Below are 6359 nucleotides of genomic sequence, written 5' to 3' on the forward strand. Positions count from 1 at the left end.
GGTCCACAACCTCTACTAACCCTTCATGCCTTTTTCAACAATCCCACGGGCTATCGTCCCAACTAGGGCTAGAGTCTGCCTCTCTCCCACCGTATGGGATACTCAAGCTGAAAGGCCCATTGGTTAAATCATGGTTACAATCCCAAAGACAAATGCAAAGAAGTATAATCTTTGAGCGTGCTGATGAACATAATCGCCACGCTACCGCAATAATTTTTAATTAAATTCCATTGGTTCATTGTTACGAAGTGTAATTATATTGTTACTTTATCCAGTTCTATGCTTCAAGCCTACATTTGGGCCAACTAGCCATAGACCTGGAGAGAGCTAATAAAGTTTTAAGTGAGAGAGTAAACGAGCTGCAGACTGCCCCTACTATTCCCAATGATGAGATGATTCAACTACAAGGCAAACTAAATTTGAAATCTGAACCTATCACTGGATGGAGAAAACTCTACAGGGTTGTCGCCAATTACTACAACCCCAGGATGAGGAGAAGAAAAGCTTGAAGCTACAACTACAAGGGAGTGAGTCCAGGCTTCGCTTAGAGAGGGTTCTAAAAGATAAAGCTCTTTCAGATCTAGCTTAGAAAACCAGACTTCTAGAAGAGCTACAACTATCACATGGCTCTAGATCTCCTGAATTAATTCAGGAGTTGGCTAGCAAAAACTTCTTATTCTTATAACAACAAGAGGAACTAAGAGCCAAAAATTCACAGATAACCTCGCTCTTAAAAGAGCTAGAACATTCCAAAGTAGAACAAGCTACCCTAAAGGGTGAGAGAGACAACCTTCAGTCTCAACTTCAAACATACAAAGTAGGTGAGGATGAGTGTTGGCAAAGCAAGTGCAGATCTTATCTAGATTCCCTAGAATTTGGTGAAGAATATGCAGGTGCATTGTAGAGACTCTAATCCATTCAACTGAAGGAGTTATTCAACAGTTAAGGGAGGGAGGTTATTTGTCCAAGGAACCCTCTCCCCTTTTTATAGATCATCGGCGACTCAACAAGGAGCTTCCAAAAGACTTCTTAAGCAAATTTGAATGAATATGTAACCTTGTACTATACTTTTATATTATCTACTTGTTATCCAAAATAACAATAGAACATCATATATATACCAATGAAAACTAATAATTACATGTCATTTGTTGTCTTGTATAATTTCATGTATCTTTAGAACCACCCATATCTCAAGATATAAATTGAACTCTTCAATATGTTTATAACATATGCTTTGTAGAGAAACTCCATAGAGAGATGATAGCCTGAATAAGCAATCCCAGTATTATACAAGTAATTAATAATGACTTCCTAAGCTGCATATAGTGCTGAACAAAACAAATGGACCAGATATAATATAAACCTTTATTGATGATCTTCCGATCTTAACGATAAACTGAGCGAAATAAATAAAATAGATATGATATAGGCATTTCCTCATAAGATCTCGGACTGCATAATAAATCGATCGTGTATGTAGCTCCGAACGGGATTGACAGGCCGACTATGATATAAACATTTCATAGTGAACTCCCGGACTGTGTAATAAACCCAATGGGCATGTAACCCTGAATGAAATGGACAGACCAAATATAATATAAACCTTTTATAATGAATTTTTGGACGGCCTAATAGACTGATCGGGCATGTAGCCTCGAATGAAATAGACAAGTCGAATACAATATACGCATTATATAATGAACTTCCGAACGACATAATAAATTGATCGGGCATGTAGCCTCGAATGAAATAGATAAGCCGAATACACCATAAGTATTTCATAATGAACTTCCGGACTGCATAATAACTCTGTTAAATAGGTAATCCCAGAAGGAATAAGCAAGCCAGATATAATATAAACAAAATTGATAATGAATTCTCTGATTAATTTGTTGAAGGTTTAAAGTCTCCGGTCATCCCTTAAGGGAGCCTATCCAGTCATCCCTTAAGGTCGTCAATCGACTGTTGAGATTTAAAGTCTATGGTCTCCTCTTAAGGGAGCATGTCTGGTCACTCCTTAAGGTCGTCGATCGACTATTGAGGTGTAAAGTCTCTGGTTGCCTCTTCAGGGAGTCTGTCTGGTCACCCCTTAAGGTTGTCGATCAACTGTTGAGGTTTAAAATCTCTGGTCACCCCTTAAGGGAGTCTGCCAAGTCATCCCTTGAGGTCAGCAATTGACTATTGAGGTTTAAAGTCTCCAATCTCCCCTTAAGGGAGTCTATCTAGTCACCCCTTAAGGTCACCAATCGACTGTTGAGGTTTAAAGTCTCCAGTTGCCCTTTAAGGGAGTCTATCCGACCGTCGATCGACTGTTAAGGTTTAAAGTCTCTTATCACCCCTTAGGTAGCCTATCTGGTCACCCCTTAAGGTCGTTGATCAACTGTTGAGGTTTAAAGTCTCCGGTCACCTCTTAAGGGAGTTTATCCGGTCACCCCTTAAGGTCGTCAATCAACTATTGAAGTTTAAAGTCTCTGGAAGAAATACATGGAGGTATTTTTTCAAAATTAATTATGAAATACTATTAATAATTAATTTCATAAAGTATGTCTTTATGAAATTTTTTTATGAAAAATTGTTCAAAATTCTGTTTGAAATTTTTTTTTTAACTACCCCTAAAATTGAATTTCAAAATTTTCTAACTTTCTATGTTACTTTTCCCTATTTTTTTAATGTCATTAAAGGGAGAGGAATAGGTACAAGTTTAGGAGGAGTAAGGGACATTTTTTTATCACATTTTATTAGTCCAACTTATCACATTAAAAATGTATTTTAATGCTTAACTTAATTTTACAATTTCTTTACAAAACTTATGTTAGTGTAATTTGTTTGTTTTTTTACTCTAACTTTAACTTGGGTTGATGCATATCAAAAAGGAGGAGATTGTTGGACCCCGTGGTAGTTTTGATGTGATCAACCAAGTTAAGTTAGGTCCTGTTATATTTGATCATCAAAAAGGAGGAGATTGTTGGACCCCGTGGTAGTTTTGATGTGATCAACCTGTTGGAGTGTATACTGAAAGCCTAAGCTTTGTAAACATTCATTATGAATAAAGAATCACATTTGGTCAAATTGTCTACATTTAGTTGTAGTTGTTCAATTAATTTATACTGTAGATAACATAGTATGTGGTACCACATGCAGAAGATAATGTTATCAGTACCTTATAAATTATAAACAATAGCTCACGACCAAAATGGAAAGGAACAAACCATTAGAAGGTTGTAGTGTAATTAGGTATCAGTTTATCTTGACTGTATAATTACACTAGTACACTTAGAGTGTATTGAGTAGGACCATTTGAGGTCGTTTCTTTTATACTGACTTTATAAAGAAACAAAGACCTCGGTTATTATGGAAGTGTGTGCTCTTAATCCTAATATAATAACAAGCACATATATTTGATATTTATTTCTTTAATTTATCAATGGGTGAGATTTAGTTTGATGAATCAATAAGCCCGATAAGTTGGGAAATGATATCACTTATAGTGTGTGTTGTTGATTATAGAAGGAAACTGTGTCCTAGAGATACTAGGTTGATAATATCCTCAAGAGGAGCTCATAAGGATTGTCATGTTAAACCCTGCAGGTGGACTTAGTCCGACATGATGATAAGGTTGAGTGGTACTACTCTTGGATTAAGATATTAATTAAATGAGTTGTCAGTAACTCACTTAAATAGTGGACATTCGATATCTTAAACAAAGGGAGACTAACACACTCATAATAAGAAGGAGCCCAAAAATATAATTTGGGATTAGTGCGGTAGTTCAATAATAGTTCTCTAGTGGAATGAATTATTATTGATAAAATTAAGTTGTGTGTTCGGGGCGAACACGGGATGCTTAATTTTATCGGGAGACCAAAACCAATTCCTCCTCTCGGTCCCTATCATAGCCTCTTATTTATAGAGTACTATACCCACCTATACCCACTTTCTATACCCACCTAATAGGGGCCCGACCAAGCTAGCTTGGGAACCAAGCTAGGGCCGGCCTAAGCATAAATTGGTGTGGCCGGCCCTAGCTTGAACCCAAGCTAGAGGGGCCGGCCATATTAAATTAAAAAGGATTTTAATTTTAATTTTTATTATGTGAAAGATATAATTTATTAAAGAGAATTAAAATTAAAATATCTCTCTTGTAAAAGATCTACAAAAGATTAAAAAAAGAGATTATATCTCTTTCCTTATTTGTAGATTGGTGAGATATTTTATTTTCTCTTTAAAAATTATTCACATATTGTTAAATTAAAATTATAAAAATTTCTTTGTATCAACCATGAAGAGATTTTTGAAGAGAAATTTTATTTTTAAAATTTCCGGAAACAAATTAGGAAGTTTTAATTTGTTGATTAAAACTTGTCTAATTTATTTCTTTTGATGTGGCTGGCCAATATTGTTTTAATTGGAAATTTTATTTTATTTTTCTCAATTAAATCATGTCAAGGAAATTAAGGAAATTTTATTGTAATTAAATTTCCTAATTTGCCTAGGCCAAGGAATATAAAAGAAGGGGTGGGGGTGCCTTCATGAGAGACAACTTCTATTATTTCTCTCCCTCTTTTGTTCCTTGTTGTGGTCGGCCATCATCATCCTCTCCCTCTCTTCCTCTTGTGGTGGCCAAAACATCCCTATTGCTTAGAGTTTTTGTGGAGGCCGGATACTACTTGGAGAAGAAGAAGAAGAAGGAGAGAAAGCTAGCATCTCTTGGAGCTTGGTTGGTGTTTTGATCTTCTTCCTTGGTGAAGCTTCCTTGTTGTGGCCGAACCTAGCTAGGAGGAGAAGAAGGTGGTTGGTGGTTTCTCATCTCGGAAGATCGTTGCCCACACAACGTCCGAGGTTAGAAGAGGAATACGGTAGAAGATCAAGAGGTCTTTCTAGAAGGTATAACTAGTAGTTTTTCCTTTTCCGCATCATACTAGTTATTTATGGAAATAATACCAAATACAATAGGCTTACGTTCTAGTATTTCGAATATGTTTTTCGAAGTTGTGTTTTTTTTGTTTGTTTTATTTTTCCTTGTGATTTGATTGTTCTTTTCGGTTAACCTAAAGTTATTTTAGGAAATTAAATATTAGATTTCTATAAAAGGTTTTGTCTAGTTGGTGGTGGTTGCTCCCATATCCAAGAAGGTCATGTGCCTCACCACGTCAGTACTGGGAACCAATTATGGAAATTAATATTTAATGGAATTAATAACTTAAGGTGATTTGGGTCGAACGTGTTAAGTTCCGCAGGAGACCCAAGTCAAAACCTAAAAGAACGAATAGATTAAGTTTTGGATCAAACGTGTTAAGTTCCGCAGGCGATCCAAAATTTAATTTAAAAGAACACATGGTAGCTAGGAAAAGGTTCAGACCTTTGTACAAAATTTTTGTACAGTGGAACCTCTAGGCTTTCCGAGTAGCAACCAACAATTGGTATCAGAGCTAGGGTTTTGCCTCTGTGTATTTGGTATTAATTTAATTATGCACATGTCATACATAATTTAGGCAGGATAATAGTAGGATGTGCTAACTTTGTGGATGCAGGATCCAACTATTATGACTTATAGTTTTATGTGTGTGATTGGACCCTTGGACATGTCAAGGGCATTTATATGTGTGTGCATGATTGTATTAAAAATACAGCAGGAGCTGTATTTAGTTTTAATTAGGATTTTATTTTTGATCTAGATACATGTACATTCCTTTTATGGAATATAGGATCAAAAATGTAAAATTCTATTTATGTCGCGGATCAAATCTTGCAAAGCGTGGAACATTCTAAGGACCAGAGGCGCAGCGGAACTAGGAGCAAGATGGATGCGACAGCTAGACCCGGTGGCGGTGGCCAAATATGGCAGCAGCTTGGGATGACAACACACGGAGGACAACTATAGATAAAATCCATAATAGTTGAAAATTAGATTTTCTATTTATTGCTTTTATATTGTGCTGTGTGTGCATGTTAGTATACACGACTAGTAGGCTAGCATAGTTAAAATTCCTTATTTATAAATAACTAAGTGGGAGAGGGATTTTTAAATAAATCTCATGGTCTCCATTACTGGTTTGTAAGTGATGCAAACAAGCTTGCGCGTTGGCTCTGAGTGCCTTCCTCCATAACGGATGAGCTTGTTTGTGGATCACTAGAACAGACTTCCATTTTTGGATGACTATAGGAAGTTAATTAAGAGCGTGTGATCTTCCTCAACGGAAGGGGCATAATCTTATTAATGGACTTAGTGTCAAGTAATGGTATACACTTAGACACATCTAATAGTATCCTGCCCATCGGAGTCACTGCTATTATTCGTGTGACCAAAAGACACCAACTATTAATTTTATTTGTCAAAAAGTTAGGTTGACAAGATA

This window comes from Zingiber officinale, chromosome 7B (assembly GCF_018446385.1).
Source record: "Zingiber officinale cultivar Zhangliang chromosome 7B, Zo_v1.1, whole genome shotgun sequence".
In the NCBI taxonomy this organism is placed as follows: Eukaryota; Viridiplantae; Streptophyta; class Magnoliopsida; order Zingiberales; family Zingiberaceae; genus Zingiber; species Zingiber officinale.